This window comes from Amphiura filiformis, chromosome 3 (genome assembly GCF_039555335.1).
Source record: "Amphiura filiformis chromosome 3, Afil_fr2py, whole genome shotgun sequence".
In the NCBI taxonomy this organism is placed as follows: Eukaryota; Metazoa; Echinodermata; class Ophiuroidea; order Amphilepidida; family Amphiuridae; genus Amphiura; species Amphiura filiformis.
Genome location: NC_092630.1, coordinates 25,254,776 through 25,277,411, shown reverse-complemented (window position 1 = coordinate 25,277,411; position 22,636 = coordinate 25,254,776). Strand labels below are relative to the sequence as shown.

Sequence of the window (22,636 nt, the reverse complement as noted above, 5' to 3'; positions counted from 1 at the left end):
ATATTGCGATTGATGAATAGAAATGGTATTGAATTGAACTTATACATATCATGAAAATAAAACACAATATAATTTACGTTTCATATAGTTGTTTGTTGCATATTAGTGTGTTCTGTTCCATTACTTTTGTGTGGAAAGTCAAATTCCAAAATGTGTTTTTGGCAATAGATTTACAGTGTATTTCAAAAATGTCGTTCATAAATTTAATCTATACAATTTAATCAATGCTATAAAACAATTACATTGTATCATGCATGTATCATTACTACGTACTGCAGGTTTATTATATTTCAAGGAGCTATCTTCTACTGATAGCTGTGACCTGGTTCGTCCAACCTTTCTATCACGTAATCATGGTAATTACCAATAGTAGTAGTACTAGTAGCCAAGCCAAGTAGTGAGTAATCAGAAATAAAAAAGACTTATGGACTTTGCTCTCACGTCAGACATCTATAAAATGATTAAGTAGTTAAACGAGGCTTGCTACCGGACACCATTGGCTAATATTATTGTTTTATTTGAATGTAAGATTGTTGTTATGTGAACTGCACCCGGGAACTGCAATAATTGTGAAGTGTAGGCTAAAGTTATAAAAAGAATATAAGAATTATAAATTAATTTTTATTGTATAAGAGCTGACTTAATTACATGGATGTATAAATGTAAGGTAATGAAGCCTTGTGACTATAGTTGTCATTTTGGAAGCTTTCACTTGACAGCTGATCAATATGCAATACCCATACGTCAATATGATAGGTTGTGATACAGGCCTGCATCTCTTACATAAATGGATTTAAACAGTGTTTTGTATACTACATTTTATACATACGAAGCCAATAATATGGGATATAAATCTAGCTTTAATACTATGTCTGGTTCCATACCTATTATTATCAATTTAATATCATAATAAAAAAAGTAATGCATTTAGAATTAATTATGAGTAATTATTTATAAAATTACAATATTCCACAATAGGAATTAACACACGTATGCAACAATCTTTAGGGCAATAATCTGTGCTTTTCGGATTATGATAAAAAACCTTCCTTCATATTGCCTATTATATTTACATGTTACATAAGAATTTTACTTACCTTTATACTGATGCCGGTACCGGTGTGGCGCTTAAAATTCCTACTTGGTAAATATAATACCAACAGCAAAACGTCTGGTGTGAAATTGCACAGCTACATTCCTCTATATTTTTCCTTCAATCGCAACACATGACGAAAGTAAAATAATTCAGTTATATCTTCCACGCTTTGAAAGGCAACTCGATAGTTTTTCCTCTACCTTATAATATAGGCCTATTGGTTTTCCAAAATCGTGTCGTGTTCTGGCAATCTAAACACCAAACACCATGCAGACTGAACGTGAATAGGGAACCACTTCATGCGAATCGAAATTCCCGATCTCTATTGTCGTGCAAATTATCTTTAGAATTACGTGACGTAGTATGTAAGTTTGCGATCTTTTTGCGGGGTCACAAATAAAAGAATCGGTGAACTCCCTTAATATGCTCGTACACAAGGCAAAGTTCTTCACGGTCACCACTTGAAGAAAATTAATGAAAGAATTGGTAATTGACTAGCTGGAATTGAGGGCAAAGTTCTGGAGCTAACCACGTGAATCATCTAAGGTGATACATGTATATTTATCAGGAATGACACAGTAAAAAAGACCAACACGTGATCATAGTGTACATGACTTAATAATAGTTATTAGTGATAATTATTAATAATTGAACAAAAGAATAAGCTAATTTTAATACCGTCACATTGCTATTTTTATTTGATTAATTATAGATATTTGCACTGAGATTAAATTACCAGAAAGTTGTTATGTTGATTATTTCAGTTCGTTTATCTTATTATTGAAATAATGAGTGAATGAATGAATGACTCAATGAGTGAGTGAATGGATGCCTGACTGACTGACTGACTGACTGAATGAATGGGTTAATGAATTAATTGTTTGTTTGTTTGTTTGTTTGTTTGAATTCCAAATAGGCCAATAGGTATACCGTAAATCCATAAGATAAGCCTGTCCAAGAACAAAAAAAAATGTTCTTGAAAAGTTATCAAATTTATGTGCGAGTGACATAAAAGAATATACGTTTGAGATATTTTGGAAGTACTCTGGCATTTTTTAAACAGAGTAATTGAGCGAAGTTCACTGATCAATATGCCTTTTGTTTGAAGCAAGTAGGACATGCGGTTTTCAGAACACATCAATTTATATTTTCCTTGCATCTAAATTGTTTTTATCAATAATCAATAAAGTTGATACTAAAATGACTGGAAACGCTCATGTAATTTTTGCCAATATTTTGCTAAAAAATCCAGGGTATTTTTATTTTTTATTTTATTTTATTCTCAATAACAGTAACTTTTAATGCATCATGATTCGACATATTTTTTGTCAAGCAGGGGTAGCGCTAGAACTAAACACTCCAGTGTCCACAGGGATTGACCCCCGAACTTGCAGAAAATTAAAAAGTAGGGGGTCCGGAGTATCGGAGTTTGGCGAGTCCGAGTTGCACAAATGCAGCGTAAATAGTATGTCTGCAATAGCGCTATATCGAAAAACTAGGGGTCTGCAGGGACCCCTGAACTTGCAGAAAATTTAAAACAGGGGATCCGAACTCTATTTTGGTGGGTCCGGGACCCCAAAAAGCAACTTAGCGCTACCCCTGGATCAAGTCCAAAGTTTTGAATCTGATGACACATTTTAGTGATTTCTTGATTATATGTTTTTAGGTTACTTATAATAACAAAATCTGGCCTTGTTACACTAAAAAAAAGTGAACCATGCATATAGTTTTAGAAAAACGTGACATTTTTGTCGTCAAAAACAGGCAATTGTATGTTTTTGCCAAGCGGTAAAAACCGGGGGATTTAACACAGATGACATACAGGGTATATATGCTTCCTTGGAAAGGCCACTGTTTTCGGACCACAGCTTCATACACTGCAAAAACAGCAGAGCAACATTTAATAAACACTTCATAAACACTTGTTTGTACAGTGAAGGTACAGGGATGTTAATTTATAAACACCAAAACACGTTTAGAAATATGAAGATGTTTATGTTTTTTAACACAATATAGTGTTTAAATAATTTCAAAAAATCTAAATTATTTGATATCAGAAGGACATTCTTCGTAGTCAGAATACAATTCGATATGTCTGGATGTGCTTTAATGTACCACACTAAATACTGTCCAAACGCTCATACCCCTCCCCTTAAGCATGTTAAGTAAAATTCCTCAGTCACGCTTTATCAAGGCAATTTTCGACCACTGAGAAAGCCCAAAATGCTAAGACCCTTTATTTTGACCCCTTTTTGCCGGTACGCTATCAGCTCCTAAAGACCCACCATTTCAAATTCCGAGGGGCATACCAAAAACTTCGCTGGTGGTGTCCTCACCCTGGACCAATTTAATTTAATTGTTGGCGTCAATCAAATCTCCAACCTAACCCCCGTAGTTTTGAATCTTCCAGCACACCCTGTTACTTCGAAAGTCGATGGAGCCCCCCCCCCCCGAGTTGAATTGAACAAGAAATATAGGCCTAGTGCGAATTATATAAAGCTCAAAGAAATTTTACACGACACTTGAGCGACCATTCCGTTTTAAGTTTTTTTGTTAGCCGCTGAGTACTAGTATCTTCAGGGAAGTGCTTATTGGAATTCGATAGATTCTTTTCTATCGAAATGTAATAATATTTGTATCGCCCATGCCTAACATAAATGGCTCTGAAAAGTGATTCCTTCCTTGGAGGTGCACCAGTCTAAGATTCATGACAGAATTAACTCAGATCATTAATTATCATTTGATGGTAAAACTGGTGTGATAAACAGATAACAAATAATTATTAAGATGAGCACTAGTCTTTGGAACTTTTCTAAATTCTAAATATTATACTCAGTTGAAATAACATGAAACAAATGTACACAACCATAGATGCTAGAATGCCAGTCCGAGCCTTAGTTTAAAACACCACGGATTATATATTTTCAAGGAAATACACTACAATTTTCTGTTTAGATACACCCAAGACCGTACTTTTAAGGATCATTTCTAGAGTACGTGTCACCATGCTATCAAATACACTTGATGGCTATCCAACACCACGATGACGAGTCATAGTGTTCCTCTCTGCGAGCGGCGTTTGGACCATGTGACGTCATATTGAACTTTAGAAAGTCTACACAATTCGACAGCAATACCCCTTGGAGCGGGACCACGCCCTTTTAAAAGGAATTCTTGTTGATGAACTTTTCAACAACAATTCCTTTTAAAAGGAATAGTCGCAGAGCGGTACATGTAGGCCCATTTAGTCCGCATTTGAACGATAAGTCACAAGTAATTGTTTAATTTTTCGACAATTTCTTTATGTATTTCTGTAAGCCATGTGCCTCACGTAAATATTTACCAAAATATTTTCAGTTGGTAGCTTGTTTGAAAATAACAGTTTAGGCCACATTATAAAAAAATGTTTCTCGTTAGGGGCCACATTTTCTTTGAAATGTGGGCTCATGAATATACTGAGCCCAGTACCCCACTTTGAACACGCGCTATAGTGGGACCCTAAAAAATCATTATTTTGATTCCCGGGCAATCCCGGCAATTATTTCAAACAACTTTGGTGCCCACTTTTAAGAAGAAACAGTTTTAGATTTCCATTGTTATTTTGTTTTCTTGTGCCATAACAATCACTTACAACTAAGGTTCCTCGGAAGTGCTCGGAGACTTCAAACATATTTTGAAAGGTTCCATGAGTAAAGGGGAAATTGAAATATTGGTGAACCCTGCATAGGCTATGAAGAACAAAAGTGTTGCATTTTATTTAATGTACCGTAAAAGTATGCATACACACATACTATCATATTAGCATATTATGACACATTATTTTTTTTCCATCCATATAAGTGCCACTAAATTTCAATCAGTTAGGGCAGAAAACATGACACAAAAGAAAGACAAGTTGGAGAACATACATTTATTATTTCTGTAGTTTATCAGTATATCTGTCCAGGAGAAATATTATTGATTTATTTTAAATCTATGCCAAGTTTACATTTTTAGTTATACCTCATTTCACCTGGAGTTTGTAGTCACTTCATAAAGCATCCACATGTGCAAGAGCATTTTGATTGCCCCACCAGTACTGGCTCGATGAGAATTATGCTGCGATTCTTAGAGTGATGTGTGCATTTATTTTCATGGCTACATTATCCCATAATGGCTGCACTGTCACTACCAAACTCAAGGGGAAACAAACTTTTGTATAACATTTTATTCTTTTCTGACATTAATTTAGATTAGCAGTAAAGACAGCACATATTCTAAAATGCTGCTCTATTTTTATCAATTTTACTGCCTAATGTAGTGAGCATGTGCATATATTATAACCGTCACAGAAAATAGGTGAAACAGCCTGTGTAATAAGTATGCAAATAAATGATGAAAACTGTGAAAACTGAAGCGGCAAAGCAGGGACATGTTGCTCTTGAAATGTACCCTTTTTTATTTTAAGGACAGTATTGCTCCCCTTGCAATTTGAAAACCGCAGACATTTTTGTCTATATTTTGCCCGTAAATTCTGTCATGAAAATACCCCTAATTCATGGTAGAAGTAGTGATGTAACAGGATAAATTACCACAGCGATAGGTGAAAAGGTCGCTGTCGGATTGTGTTTTTTGATGTGTCGCCCTACATTATATAAAGTAGGCTACACTCATCACCTGTCATGTCTGTGAATGTGTGCAATCATAGATTAAAAAAATTACCGCTCTTTGCAAAGACACTAATCGTACCTGTGCAAGTGAAACGTACATGGACCAGGTACAGGTCTTTATGCATGTTCTTTGATCATTAATGGTGCGATACAAAGTTACCATGTATGTCTAGTGCAGGGCAATACGTTCAAAAATGTTTTCATACATCGCTTTGGTAATTAATCCTGTTACATCACTACTTGAACTTCTACAGCAAATTAGAATGATCATACATAACGATGATATTATTTTACTCCCACATTGTCAGCTTTCTACACAATATGTATATTCTGATGAGAAATCGGGTACAGATTAGCTACACTACATGAAAAGCTCAAAATGTTCCTAAATATCTTGATGCACTTTGTAAAACCACGAGTCGCATCATCAGGCGCAGGCACATGTAGTCATCGCTGTTGTTATTACGCTCACACCATTCATCTCATGGACAAAATCCCAGGTGACATGTCAGGAATCAGGATTTGGTTGGATTTGACAATTTCTTCGAACCGGACATGTTGTGTGTGGGAGATTTCAATTACCCAACTCTACCAAAACCAGTGGACCAATATTGACACTGGGATTAGTAAGGTTGAGCAATCCTTTTCTCCCCAAGCAGAGTCCCAAGTCAATGGATGCTGATCTCTTCACCACTTGAGTATAAGTAATGGATGGAGCCCTGAAATGAAAAAAAAATAATAAAAAAATTATAAAAGCGACGATTCGCATTATTTCCTTGAGTCGCAAAAGTTGTTATCAATAGCAAATCACCACTGTCACTGAATTGCATAATTCTACCGGCATTTGAATTTTGATTACCATGATTACGGTACCGTACTTTGCAATTCAACAAAATTTTAGACTTCAATAATAGGTAAATTTATATCAAAAGGTCCCGGCAAAAGGTACAGATTGACTTATTGAAATAACTTTCATCCAAATTTCAACATTAACGGCATAAATAACATCCGGTGCAAAAAATGTCAACGCCGTCCAACCGAAAAACGATAGCAATATACTCTAGCATCGAATGCATAACTATCGTGTGCAAATTCGAAGCTATAGAATTCGCCTTGAGTAACGCACACAAACACACACTGTGACTGCTACTGGTATGCCCTTACGCAGCTAGTACTGGAGCAGAAACATAAAGTGGGGCCAAAAAAGGGGGCCCTGAAAGTTTTTATATCCCTCTGAGGGGGGGGGCTTTAAAAAATCACCTAATTGTTCTCATAGTCATCGAACATGAGTTTACACTACGGGGTTGACGTACATCATTTTTCATGGCCAATTGGGGGGGGGGTAGCTTGTTCACGTAGCGGTTGTCACACTGGCCTACTACACGTATAAATGTAGATTGCATGGCGATCGGAGTGTTATCGTCAGAGCACCGCGGACTAGGGGGGGGGCTGAAAATAATGTTAGGTCCGTCCACGGGGGGGGGGGTGAAAAATGTGCATTTTTTTTTTAGTTTGGGCCCCCCCACGCCCCCTTCACAAGTGTTTGTGAATGGTCCCTTGAAACACATGACATAAGTAGAGTGATCTTTAAATGAAATTTTAAATTATAATCCCTGTTCATACAGTGAGTAAACACTCAAAATTTCAATTTGGAAGTCAAATTAAGTAATTTTGTAATTTACAAATTACATCAGTCATGGTCATGTGGTGAATAATAATCAAGAATCTGATGCCAGCAAGCAACAGAAATGAGCACAATTTCAACTAGTTCAACAGTCATGACAGTGTTTTGACGCTTCGCACACACATGCACATACACAGCCACAGGGCGCCCAAGCTGCCGAATTCTACTCCTGCTCCGCTACCGTAATTTTGTTTAAGCTTTCATGTCGTGATCAAACGCACGAAAGTGTAATTCTGAAGGAAGTAGTGACAGGATAAACTTAATACTATTCTTTACCTTGTATGGATGACAATATTGCCTGGAATTCCAATGTTTAATCGCTAATCCAAATGAATTTAGTTGCTGCACATCTTCCCTTCCCATGGGCGCCGCCATTTTGTTGTGACGTCACAGTGACGAAGTCGTGCAATCTGATTGGTCCAACTGTAGACACTGTAGAAAACTGTAGAAAAATTGTAGACAACTGTAGACTTTTGACCAATCAGGAGATAGCTCACGAAACTGTAGACATGAACTGTAGACTCTCGGCCAATCAGAGCTAAGAACTGTAGACAACTGTAGACAGCATTGCACTTCCCACGGACTCACATCTGCGAGGGGCGTTTGGACCATGTGACGTCATATTGAACTTTAGAAAGTCTACACAATTCGACAGCAATACCCCTTGGAGTGGACCACGCCCTTTTAAAAGGAATTCTTGTTGATGAACTTTTCAACAACAATTCCTTTTAAAAGGAATAATCGCAGAGCGGTACATGTAGGCCCATTTAGTCCGCATTTGAACGATAAGTCACAAGTAATTGTTTAATTTTTCGACAATTTCTTTATGTATTTCTGTAAGCCATGTGCCTCACGTAAATATTTACCAAAATATTTTCAGTTGGTAGCTTGTTTGAAAATAACAGTTTAGGCCACATTATAAAAAAATGTTTCTCGTTAGGGGCCACATTTTCTTTGAAATGTGGGCTCATGAATATACTGAGCCCAGTACCCCACTTTGAACACGCGCTATAGTGGGACCCTAAAAAATCATTATTTTGATTCCCGGGCAATCCCGGCAATTATTTCAAACAACTTTGGTGCCCACTTTTAAGAAGAAACAGTTTTAGATTTCCATTGTTATTTTGTTTTCTTGTGCCATAACAATCACTTACAACTAAGGTTCCTCGGAAGTGCTCGGAGACTTCAAACATATTTTGAAAGGTTCCATGAGTAAAGGGAAATTGAAATATTGGTGAACCCTGCATAGGCTATGAAGAACAAAAGTGTTGCATTTTATTTAATGTACCGTAAAAGTATGCATACACACATACTATCATATTAGCATATTATGACACATTATTTTTTTTCCATCCATATAAGTGCCACTAAATTTCAATCAGTTAGGGCAGAAAACATGACACAAAAGAAAGACAAGTTGGAGAACATACATTTATTATTTCTGTAGTTTATCAGTATATCTGTCCAGGAGAAATATTATTGATTTATTTTAAATCTATGCCAAGTTTACATTTTAGTTATACCTCATTTCACCTGGAGTTTGTAGTCACTTCATAAAGCATCCACATGTGCAAGAGCATTTTGATTGCCCCACCAGTACTGGCTCGATGAGAATTATGCTGCGATTCTTAGAGTGATGTGTGCATTTATTTTCATGGCTACATTATCCCATAATGGCTGCACTGTCACTACCAAACTCAAGGGGAAACAAACTTTTGTATAACATTTTATTCTTTTCTGACATTAATTTAGATTAGCAGTAAAGACAGCACATATTCTAAAATGCTGCTCTATTTTTATCAATTTTACTGCCTAATGTAGTGAGCATGTGCATATATTATAACCGTCACAGAAAATAGGTGAAACAGCCTGTGTAATAAGTATGCAAATAAATGATGAAAACTGTGAAAACTGAAGCGGCAAAGCAGGGACATGTTGCTCTTGAAATGTACCCTTTTTTATTTTAAGGACAGTATTGCTCCCCTTGCAATTTGAAAACCGCAGACATTTTTGTCTATATTTTGCCCGTAAATTCTGTCATGAAAATACCCCTAATTCATGGTAGAAGTAGTGATGTAACAGGATAAATTACCACAGCGATAGGTGAAAAGGTCGCTGTCGGATTGTGTTTTTTGATGTGTCGCCCTACATTATATAAAGTAGGCTACACTCATCACCTGTCATGTCTGTGAATGTGTGCAATCATAGATTAAAAAAATTACCGCTCTTTGCAAAGACACTAATCGTACCTGTGCAAGTGAAACGTACATGGACCAGGTACAGGTCTTTATGCATGTTCTTTGATCATTAATGGTGCGATACAAAGTTACCATGTATGTCTAGTGCAGGGCAATACGTTCAAAAATGTTTTCATACATCGCTTTGGTAATTAATCCTGTTACATCACTACTTGAACTTCTACAGCAAATTAGAATGATCATACATAACGATGATATTATTTTACTCCCACATTGTCAGCTTTCTACACAATATGTATATTCTGATGAGAAATCGGGTACAGATTAGCTACACTACATGAAAAGCTCAAAATGTTACTAAATATCTTGATGCACTTTGTAAAACCACGAGTCGCATCATCAGGCGCAGGCACATGTAGTCATCGCTGTTGTTATTACGCTCACACCATTCATCTCATGGACAAAATCCCAGGTGACATGTCAGGAATCAGGATTTGGTTGGATTTGACAATTTCTTCGAACCGGACATGTTGTGTGTGGGAGATTTCAATTACCCAACTCTACCAAAACCAGTGGACCAATATTGACACTGGGATTAGTAAGGTTGAGCAATCCTTTTCTCCCCAAGCAGAGTCCCAAGTCAATGGATGCTGATCTCTTCACCACTTGAGTATCAGTAATGGATGGTGTCCTGAAATGAAAAAAAATTATAAAAAAAATTATAAAAGCGACGATTCGCATTATTTCCTTGAGTCGCAAAAGTTGTTATCAATAGCAAATCACCACTGTCACTGAATTGCATAATTCTACCGGCATTTGAATTTTGATTACCATGATTACGGTACCGTACTTTGCAATTCAACAAAATTTTAGACTTCAATAATAGGTAAATTTATATCAAAAGGTCCCGGCAAAAGGTACAGATTGACTTATTGAAATAACTTTCATCCAAATTTCAACATTAACGGCATAAATAACATCCGGTGCAAAAAATGTCAACGCCGTCCAACCGAAAAACGATAGCAATATACTCTAGCATCGAATGCATAACTATCGTGTGCAAATTCGAAGCTATAGAATTCGCCTTGAGTAACGCACACAAACACACACTGTGACTGCTACTGGTATGCCCTTACGCAGCTAGTACTGGAGCAGAAACATAAAGTGGGGCCAAAAAAGGGGCCCTGAAAGTTTTTATATCCCTCTGAGGGGGGGCTTTAAAAATCACCTAATTGTTCTCATAGTCATCGAACATGAGTTTACACTACGGGGTTGACGTACATCATTTTTCATGGCCAAATGGGGGGGTAGCTTGTTCACGTAGCGGTTGTCACACTGGCCTACTACACGTATAAATGTAGATTGCATGGCGATCGGAGTGTTATCGTCAGAGCACCGCGGACTAGGGGGGCTGAAAATAATGTTAGGTCCGTCCACGGGGGGGCTGAAAAATGTGCATTTTTCATTTAGTATCAGCGCAGCCCAGCCCCCTTCACAAGTGTTTGTGAATGGTCCCTTGAAACACATGACATAAGTAGAGTGATCTTTAAATGAAATTTTAAATTATAATCCCTGTTCATACAGTGAGTAAACACTCAAAATTTCAATTTGGAAGTCAAATTAAGTAATTTTGTAATTTACAAATTACATCAGTCATGGTCATGTGGTGAATAATAATCAAGAATCTGATGCCAGCAAGCAACAGAAATGAGCACAATTTCAACTAGTTCAACAGTCATGACAGTGTTTTGACGCTTCGCACACACATGCACATACACAGCCACAGGGCGCCCAAGCTGCCGAATTCTACTCCTGCTCCGCTACCGTAATTTTGTTTAAGCTTTCATGTCGTGATCAAACGCACGAAAGTGTAATTCTGAAGGAAGTAGTGACAGGATAAACTTAATACTATTCTTTACCTTGTATGGATGACAATATTGCCTGGAATTCCAATGTTTAATCGCTAATCCAAATGAATTTAGTTGCTGCACATCTTCCCTTCCCATGGGCGCCGCCATTTTGTTGTGACGTCACAGTGACGAAGTCGTGCAATCTGATTGGTCCAACTGTAGACACTGTAGAAAACTGTAGAAAAATTGTAGACAACTGTAGACTTTTGACCAATCAGGAGATAGCTCACGAAACTGTAGACATGAACTGTAGACTCTCGGCCAATCAGAGCTAAGAACTGTAGACAACTGTAGACAGCATTGCACTTCCCACGGACTCACATCTGCGAGGGGCGTTTGGACCATGTGACGTCATATTGAACTTTAGAAAGTCTACACAATTCGACAGCAATACCCCTTGGAGCGGGACCACGCCCTTTTAAAAGGAATTCTTGTTGATGAACTTTTCAACAACAATTCCTTTTAAAAGGGAATAGTCGCAGAGCGGTACATGTAGGCCCATTTAGTCCGCATTTGAACGATAAGTCACAAGTAATTGTTTAATTTTTCGACAATTTCTTTATGTATTTCTGTAAGCCATGTGCCTCACGTAAATATTTACCAAAATATTTTCAGTTGGTAGCTTGTTTGAAAATAACAGTTTAGGCCACATTATAAAACAATGTTTCTCGATAGGGGCCACATTTTCTTTGAAATGTGGGCTCATGAATATACTGAGCCCAGTACCCCACTTTGAACACGCGCTATAGTGGGACCCTAAAAAATCATTATTTTGATTCCCGGGCAATCCCGGCAATTATTTCAAACAACTTTGGTGCCCACTTTTAAGAAGAAACAGTTTTAGATTTCCATTGTTATTTTGTTTTCTTGTGCCATAACAATCACTTACAACTAAGGTTCCTCGGAAGTGCTCGGAGACTTCAAACATATTTTGAAAGGTTCCATGAGTAAAGGGAAATTGAAATATTGGTGAACCCTGCATAGGCTATGAAGAACAAAAGTGTTGCATTTTATTTAATGTACCGTAAAAGTATGCATACACACATACTATCATATTAGCATATTATGACACATTATTTTTTTTCCATCCATATAAGTGCCACTAAATTTCAATCAGTTAGGGCAGAAAACATGACAAAAAGAAAGACAAGTTGGAGAACATACATTTATTATTTCTGTAGTTTATCAGTATATCTGTCCAGGAGAAATATTATTGATTTATTTTAAATCTATGCCAAGTTTACATTTTTAGTTATACCTCATTTCACCTGGAGTTTGTAGTCACTTCATAAAGCATCCACATGTGCAAGAGCATTTTGATTGCCCCACCAGTACTGGCTCGATGAGAATTATGCTGCGATTCTTAGAGTGATGTGTGCATTTATTTTCATGGCTACATTATCCCATAATGGCTGCACTGTCACTACCAAACTCAAGGGGAAACAAACTTTTGTATAACATTTTATTCTTTTCTGACATTAATTTAGATTAGCAGTAAAGACAGCACATATTCTAAAATGCTGCTCTATTTTTATCAATTTTACTGCCTAATGTAGTGAGCATGTGCATATATTATAACCGTCACAGAAAATAGGTGAAACAGCCTGTGTAATAAGTATGCAAATAAATGATGAAAACTGTGAAAACTGAAGCGGCAAAGCAGGGACATGTTGCTCTTGAAATGTACCCTTTTTTATTTTAAGGACAGTATTGCCCCCTTGCAATTTGAAAACCGCAGACATTTTTGTCTATATTTTGCCCGTAAATTCTGTCATGAAAATACCCCTAATTCATGGTAGAAGTAGTGATGTAACAGGATAAATTACCACAGCGATAGGTGAAAAGGTCGCTGTCGGATTGTGTTTTTTGATGTGTCGCCCTACATTATATAAAGTAGGCTACACTCATCACCTGTCATGTCTGTGAATGTGTGCAATCATAGATTAAAAAAATTACCGCTCTTTGCAAAGACACTAATCGTACCTGTGCAAGTGAAACGTACATGGACCAGGTACAGGTCTTTATGCATGTTCTTTGATCATTAATGGTGCGATACAAAGTTACCATGTATGTCTAGTGCAGGGCAATACGTTCAAAAATGTTTTCATACATCGCTTTGGTAATTAATCCTGTTACATCACTACTTGAACTTCTACAGCAAATTAGAATGATCATACATAACGATGATATTATTTTACTCCCACATTGTCAGCTTTCTACACAATATGTATATTCTGATGAGAAATCGGGTACAGATTAGCTACACTACATGAAAAGCTCAAAAATGTTCCTAAATATCTTGATGCACTTTGTAAAACCACGAGTCGCATCATCAGGCGCAGGCACATGTAGTCATCGCTGTTGTTATTACGCTCACACCATTCATCTCATGGACAAAATCCCAGGTGACATGTCAGGAATCAGGATTTGGTTGGATTTGACAATTTCTTCGAACCGGACATGTTGTGTGTGGGAGATTTCAATTACCCAACTCTACCAAAACCAGTGGACCAATATTGACACTGGGATTAGTAAGGTTGAGCAATCCTTTTCTCCCCAAGCAGAGTCCCAAGTCAATGGATGCTGATCTCTTCACCACTTGAGTATCAGTAATGGATGGTGTCCTGAAATGAAAAAAATAATAAAAAATTATAAAAGCGACGATTCGCATTATTTCCTTGAGTCGCAAAAGTTGTTATCAATAGCAAATCACCACTGTCACTGAATTGCATAATTCTACCGGCATTTGAATTTTGATTACCATGATTACGGTACCGTACTTTGCAATTCAACAAAATTTTAGACTTCAATAATAGGTAAATTTATATCAAAAGGTCCCGGCAAAAGGTACAGATTGACTTATTGAAATAACTTTCATCCAAATTTCAACATTAACGGCATAAATAACATCCGGTGCAAAAATGTCAACGCCGTCCAACCGAAAACGATAGCAATATACTCTAGCATCGAATGCATAACTATCGTGTGCAAATTCGAAGCTATAGAATTCGCCTTGAGTAACGCACACAAACACACACTGTGACTGCTACTGGTATGCCCTTACGCAGCTAGTACTGGAGCAGAAACATAAAGTGGGGCCAAAAAAGGGGGCCCTGAAAGTTTTTCTCCCCTCTGGGGGGGGGGGGGGCTTTAAAAAATCACCTAATTGTTCTCATAGTCATCGAACATGAGTTTACACTACGGGGTTGACGTACATCATTTTTCATGGCCAAATGGGGGGTAGCTTGTTCACGTAGCGGTTGTCACACTGGCCTACTACACGTATAAATGTAGATTGCATGGCGATCGGAGTGTTATCGTCAGAGCACCGCGGACTAGGGGGGCTGAAAATAATGTTAGGTCCGTCCACGGGGGGGCTGAAAAATGTGCATTTTTCATTTAGTATCAGCTCAGCCCAGCCCCTTCACAAGTGTTTGTGAATGGTCCTTGAAACACATGACATAAGTAGAGTGATCTTTAAATGAAATTTTAAATTATAATCCCTGTTCATACAGTGAGTAAACACTCAAAATTTCAATTTGGAAGTCAAATTAAGTAATTTTGTAATTTACAAATTACATCAGTCATGGTCATGTGGTGAATAATAATCAAGAATCTGATGCCAGCAAGCAACAGAAATGAGCACAATTTCAACTAGTTCAACAGTCATGACAGTGTTTTGACGCTTCGCACACACATGCACATACACAGCCACAGGGCGCCCAAGCTGCCGAATTCTACTCCTGCTCCGCTACCGTAATTTTGTTTAAGCTTTCATGTCGTGATCAAACGCACGAAAGTGTAATTCTGAAGGAAGTAGTGACAGGATAAACTTAATACTATTCTTTACCTTGTATGGATGACAATATTGCCTGGAATTCCAATGTTTAATCGCTAATCCAAATGAATTTAGTTGCTGCACATCTTCCCTTCCCATGGGCGCCGCCATTTTGTTGTGACGTCACAGTGACGAAGTCGTGCAATCTGATTGGTCCAACTGTAGACACTGTAGAAAACTGTAGAAAAATTGTAGACAACTGTAGACTTTTGACCAATCAGGAGATAGCTCACGAAACTGTAGACATGAACTGTAGACTCTCGGCCAATCAGAGCTAAGAACTGTAGACAACTGTAGACAGCATTGCACTTCCCACGGACTCACATCTGCGAGGGGCGTTTGGACCATGTGACGTCATATTGAACTTTAGAAAGTCTACACAATTCGACAGCAATACCCCTTGGAGCGGGACCACGCCCTTTTAAAAGGAATTCTTGTTGATGAACTTTTCAACAACAATTCCTTTTAAAGGGAATAATCGCAGAGCGGTACATGTAGGCCCATTTAGTCCGCATTTGAACGATAAGTCACAAGTAATTGTTTAATTTTTCGACAATTTCTTTATGTATTTCTGTAAGCCATGTGCCTCACGTAAATATTTACCAAAATATTTTCAGTTGGTAGCTTGTTTGAAAATAACAGTTTAGGCCACATTATAAAAAAATGTTTCTCGTTAGGGGCCACATTTTCTTTGAAATGTGGGCTCATGAATATACTGAGCCCAGTACCCCACTTTGAACACGCGCTATAGTGGGACCCTAAAAAATCATTATTTTGATTCCCGGGCAATCCCGGCAATTATTTCAAACAACTTTGGTGCCCACTTTTAAGAAGAAACAGTTTTAGATTTCCATTGTTATTTTGTTTTCTTGTGCCATAACAATCACTTACAACTAAGGTTCCTCGGAAGTGCTCGGAGACTTCAAACATATTTTGAAAGGTTCCATGAGTAAAGGGAAATTGAAATATTGGTGAACCCTGCATAGGCTATGAAGAACAAAAGTGTTGCATTTTATTTAATGTACCGTAAAAGTATGCATACACACATACTATCATATTAGCATATTATGACACATTATTTTTTTTCCATCCATATAAGTGCCACTAAATTTCAATCAGTTAGGGCAGAAAACATGACACAAAAGAAAGACAAGTTGGAGAACATACATTTATTATTTCTGTAGTTTATCAGTATATCTGTCCAGGAGAAATATTATTGATTTATTTTAAATCTATGCCAAGTTTACATTTTTAGTTATACCTCATTTCACCTGGAGTTTGTAGTCACTTCATAAAGCATCCACATGTGCAAGAGCATTTTGATTGCCCCACCAGTACTGGCTCGATGAGAATTATGCTGCGATTCTTAGAGTGATGTGTGCATTTATTTTCATGGCTACATTATCCCATAATGGCTGCACTGTCACTACCAAACTCAAGGGGAAACAAACTTTTGTATAACATTTTATTCTTTTCTGACATTAATTTAGATTAGCAGTAAAGACAGCACATATTCTAAAATGCTGCTCTATTTTTATCAATTTTACTGCCTAATGTAGTGAGCATGTGCATATATTATAACCGTCACAGAAAATAGGTGAAACAGCCTGTGTAATAAGTATGCAAATAAATGATGAAAACTGTGAAAACTGAAGCGGCAAAGCAGGGACATGTTGCTCTTGAAATGTACCCTTTTTTATTTTAAGGACAGTATTGCTCCCCTTGCAATTTGAAAACCGCAGACATTTTTGTCTATATTTTGCCCGTAAATTCTGTCATGAAAATACCCCTAATTCATGGTAGAAGTAGTGATGTAACAGGATAAATTACCACAGCGATAGGTGAAAAGGTCGCTGTCGGATTGTGTTTTTTGACGTGTCGCCCTACATTATATAAAGTAGGCTACACTCATCACCTGTCATGTCTGTGAATGTGTGCAATCATAGATTAAAAAAATTACCGCTCTTTGCAAAGACACTAATCGTACCTGTGCAAGTGAAACGTACATGGACCAGGTACAGGTCTTTATGCATGTTCTTTGATCATTAATGGTGCGATACAAAGTTACCATGTATGTCTAGTGCAGGGCAATACGTTCAAAAATGTTTTCATACATCGCTTTGGTAATTAATCCTGTTACATCACTACTTGAACTTCTACAGCAAATTAGAATGATCATACATAACGATGATATTATTTTACTCCCACATTGTCAGCTTTCTACACAATATGTATATTCTGATGAGAAATCGGGTACAGATTAGCTACACTACATGAAAAGCTCAAAATGTTCCTAAATATCTTGATGCACTTTGTAAAACCACGAGTCGCATCATCAGGCGCAGGCACATGTAGTCATCGCTGTTGTTATTACGCTCACACCATTCATCTCATGGACAAAATCCCAGGTGACATGTCAGGAATCAGGATTTGGTTGGATTTGACAATTTCTTCGAACCGGACATGTTGTGTGTGGGAGATTTCAATTACCCAACTCTACCAAAACCAGTGGACCAATATTGACACTGGGATTAGTAAGGTTGAGCAATCCTTTTCTCCCCAAGCAGAGTCCCAAGTCAATGGATGCTGATCTCTTCACCACTTGAGTATCAGTAATGGATGGTGTCCTGAAATGAAAAAAATAATAAAAAATTATAAAAGCGACGATTCGCATTATTTCCTTGAGTCGCAAAAGTTGTTATCAATAGCAAATCACCACTGTCACTGAATTGCATAATTCTACCGGCATTTGAATTTTGATTACCATGATTACGGTACCGTACTTTGCAATTCAACAAAATTTTAGACTTCAATAATAGGTAAATTTATATCAAAAGGTCCCGGCAAAAGGTACAGATTGACTTATTGAAATAACTTTCATCCAAATTTCAACATTAACGGCATAAATAACATCCGGTGCAAAAAATGTCAACGCCGTCCAACCGAAAAACGATAGCAATATACTCTAGCATCGAATGCATAACTATCGTGTGCAAATTCGAAGCTATAGAATTCGCCTTGAGTAACGCACACAAACACACACTGTGACTGCTACTGGTATGCCCTTACGCAGCTAGTACTGGAGCAGAAACATAAAGTGGGGCCAAAAAGGGGGCCCTGAAAGTTTTATATCCCTCTGAGGGGGGGGCTTTAAAAATCACCTAATTGTTCTCATAGTCATCGAACATGAGTTTACACTACGGGGTTGACGTACATCATTTTCATGGCCAAATGGGGGGGTAGCTTGTTCACGTAGCGGTTGTCACACTGGCCTACTACACGTATAAATGTAGATTGCATGGCGATCGGAGTGTTATCGTCAGAGCACCGCGGACTAGGGGGGCTGAAAATAATGTTAGGTCCGTCCACGGGGGGGCTGAAAAATGTGCATTTTTCATTTAGTATCAGCCCAGCCCAGCCCCCTTCACAAGTGTTTGTGAATGGTCCCTTGAAACACATGACATAAGTAGAGTGATCTTTAAATGAAATTTTAAATTATAATCCCTGTTCATACAGTGAGTAAACACTCAAAATTTCAATTTGGAAGTCAAATTAAGTAATTTTGTAATTTACAAATTACATCAGTCATGGTCATGTGGTGAATAATAATCAAGAATCTGATGCCAGCAAGCAACAGAAATGAGCACAATTTCAACTAGTTCAACAGTCATGACAGTGTTTTGACGCTTCGCACACACATGCACATACACAGCCACAGGGCGCCCAAGCTGCCGAATTCTACTCCTGCTCCGCTACCGTAATTTTGTTTAAGCTTTCATGTCGTGATCAAACGCACGAAAGTGTAATTCTGAAGGAAGTAGTGACAGGATAAACTTAATACTATTCTTTACCTTGTATGGATGACAATATTGCCTGGAATTCCAATGTTTAATCGCTAATCCAAATGAATTTAGTTGCTGCACATCTTCCCTTCCCATGGGCGCCGCCATTTTGTTGTGACGTCACAGTGACGAAGTCGTGCAATCTGATTGGTCCAACTGTAGACACTGTAGAAAACTGTAGAAAAATTGTAGACAACTGTAGACTTTTGACCAATCAGGAGATAGCTCACGAAACTGTAGACATGAACTGTAGACTCTCGGCCAATCAGAGCTAAGAACTGTAGACAACTGTAGACAGCATTGCACTTCCCACGGACTCACATCTGCGAGGGGCGTTTGGACCATGTGACGTCATATTGAACTTTAGAAAGTCTACACAATTCGACAGCAATACCCCTTGGAGCGGGACCACGCCCTTTTAAAAGGAATTCTTGTTGATGAACTTTTCAACAACAATTCCTTTTAAAAGGGAATAGTCGCAGAGCGGTACATGTAGGCCCATTTAGTCCGCATTTGAACGATAAGTCACAAGTAATTGTTTAATTTTTCGACAATTTCTTTATGTATTTCTGTAAGCCATGTGCCTCACGTAAATATTTACCAAAATATTTTCAGTTGGTAGCTTGTTTGAAAATAACAGTTTAGGCCACATTATAAAAAAATGTTTCTCGTTAGGGGCCACATTTTCTTTGAAATGTGGGCTCATGAATATACTGAGCCCAGTACCCCACTTTGAACACGCGCTATAGTGGGACCCTAAAAAATCATTATTTTGATTCCCGGGCAATCCCGGCAATTATTTCAAACAACTTTGGTGCCCACTTTTAAGAAGAAACAGTTTTAGATTTCCATTGTTATTTTGTTTTCTTGTGCCATAACAATCACTTACAACTAAGGTTCCTCGGAAGTGCTCGGAGACTTCAAACATATTTTGAAAGGTTCCATGAGTAAAGGGAAATTGAAATATTGGTGAACCCTGCATAGGCTATGAAGAACAAAAGTGTTGCATTTTATTTAATGTACCGTAAAAGTATGCATACACACATACTATCATATTAGCATATTATGACACATTATTTTTTTTCCATCCATATAAGTGCCACTAAATTTCAATCAGTTAGGGCAGAAAACATGACACAAAAGAAAGACAAGTTGGAGAACATACATTTATTATTTCTGTAGTTTATCAGTATATCTGTCCAGGAGAAATATTATTGATTTATTTTAAATCTATGCCAAGTTTACATTTTAGTTATACCTCATTTCACCTGGAGTTTGTAGTCACTTCATAAAGCATCCACATGTGCAAGAGCATTTTGATTGCCCCACCAGTACTGGCTCGATGAGAATTATGCTGCGATTCTTAGAGTGATGTGTGCATTTATTTTCATGGCTACATTATCCCATAATGGCTGCACTGTCACTACCAAACTCAAGGGGAAACAAACTTTTGTATAACATTTTATTCTTTTCTGACATTAATTTAGATTAGCAGTAAAGACAGCACATATTCTAAAATGCTGCTCTATTTTTATCAATTTTACTGCCTAATGTAGTGAGCATGTGCATATATTATAACCGTCACAGAAAATAGGTGAAACAGCCTGTGTAATAAGTATGCAAATAAATGATGAAAACTGTGAAAACTGAAGCGGCAAAGCAGGGACATGTTGCTCTTGAAATGTACCCTTTTTATTTTAAGGACAGTATTGCTCCCCTTGCAATTTGAAAACCGCAGACATTTTTGTCTATATTTTGCCCGTAAATTCTGTCATGAAAATACCCCTAATTCATGGTAGAAGTAGTGATGTAACAGGATAAATTACCACAGCGATAGGTGAAAAGGTCGCTGTCGGATTGTGTTTTTTTTATGTGTCGCCCTACATTATATAAAGTAGGCTACACTCATCACCTGTCATGTCTGTGAATGTGTGCAATCATAGATTAAAAAAATTACCGCTCTTTGCAAAGACACTAATCGTACCTGTGCAAGTGAAACGTACATGGACCAGGTACAGGTCTTTATGCATGTTCTTTGATCATTAATGGTGCGATACAAAGTTACCATGTATGTCTAGTGCAGGGCAATACGTTCAAAAATGTTTTCATACATCGCTTTGGTAATTAATCCTGTTACATCACTACTTGAACTTCTACAGCAAATTAGAATGATCATACATAACGATGATATTATTTTACTCCCACATTGTCAGCTTTCTACACAATATGTATATTCTGATGAGAAATCGGGTACAGATTAGCTACACTACATGAAAAGCTCAAAATGTTCCTAAATATCTTGATGCACTTTGTAAAACCACGAGTCGCATCATCAGGCGCAGGCACATGTAGTCATCGCTGTTGTTATTACGCTCACACCATTCATCTCATGGACAAAATCCCAGGTGACATGTCAGGAATCAGGATTTGGTTGGATTTGACAATTTCTTCGAACCGGACATGTTGTGTGTGGGAGATTTCAATTACCCAACTCTACCAAAACCAGTGGACCAATATTGACACTGGGATTAGTAAGGTTGAGCAATCCTTTTCTCCCCAAGCAGAGTCCCAAGTCAATGGATGCTGATCTCTTCACCACTTGAGTATCAGTAATGGATGGTGTCCTGAAATGAAAAAAAATAATAAAAAAATTATAAAAGCGACGATTCGCATTATTTCCTTGAGTCGCAAAAGTTGTTATCAATAGCAAATCACCACTGTCACTGAATTGCATAATTCTACCGGCATTTGAATTTTGATTACCATGATTACGGTACCGTACTTTGCAATTCAACAAAATTTTAGACTTCAATAATAGGTAAATTTATATCAAAAGGTCCCGGCAAAAGGTACAGATTGACTTATTGAAATAACTTTCATCCAAATTTCAACATTAACGGCATAAATAACATCCGGTGCAAAAAATGTCAACGCCGTCCAACCGAAAAACGATAGCAATATACTCTAGCATCGAATGCATAACTATCGTGTGCAAATTCGAAGCTATAGAATTCGCCTTGAGTAACGCACACAAACACACACTGTGACTGCTACTGGTATGCCCTTACGCAGCTAGTACTGGAGCAGAAACATAAAGTGGGGCCAAAAAGGGGCCCTGAAAGTTTTTATATCCCTCTGAGGGGGGGCTTTAAAAATCACCTAATTGTTCTCATAGTCATCGAACATGAGTTTACACTACGGGGTTGACGTACATCATTTTTCATGGCCAAATGGGGGGGGTAGCTTGTTCACGTAGCGGTTGTCACACTGGCCTACTACACGTATAAATGTAGATTGCATGGCGATCGGAGTGTTATCGTCAGAGCACCGCGGACTAGGGGGGGGGGCTGAAAATAATGTTAGGTCCGTCCACGGGGGGGGGGGGGCTGAAAAATGTGCATTTTTCATTTAGTATCAGC

At 37.7% G+C, this 22,636-nt stretch overlaps 1 protein-coding gene and 1 pseudogene across 1 annotated transcript in view; one reads left to right on the top strand and one right to left on the bottom strand.

Annotated features, from left to right (window-relative positions):
* The window catches only part of LOC140148269 (myosin-IIIb-like), a 53,674-nt gene extending 52,271 nt beyond the window's left edge, over nucleotides 1-1,403 (bottom strand). Inside the window, exon 1 of the mRNA XM_072170164.1 lies at nucleotides 1,098-1,403. The gene's annotated coding sequence lies outside the window, so the exon portion shown is untranslated. The remainder of the gene's footprint in view (nucleotides 1-1,097) is intronic.
* Nucleotides 1,404-4,059: 2,656 nt separating this feature from the next.
* LOC140149442 (small nucleolar RNA U3) lies at nucleotides 4,060-4,246 on the top strand (annotated as a pseudogene).
* The last annotated feature ends 18,390 nt before the right edge of the window (nucleotides 4,247-22,636 follow it).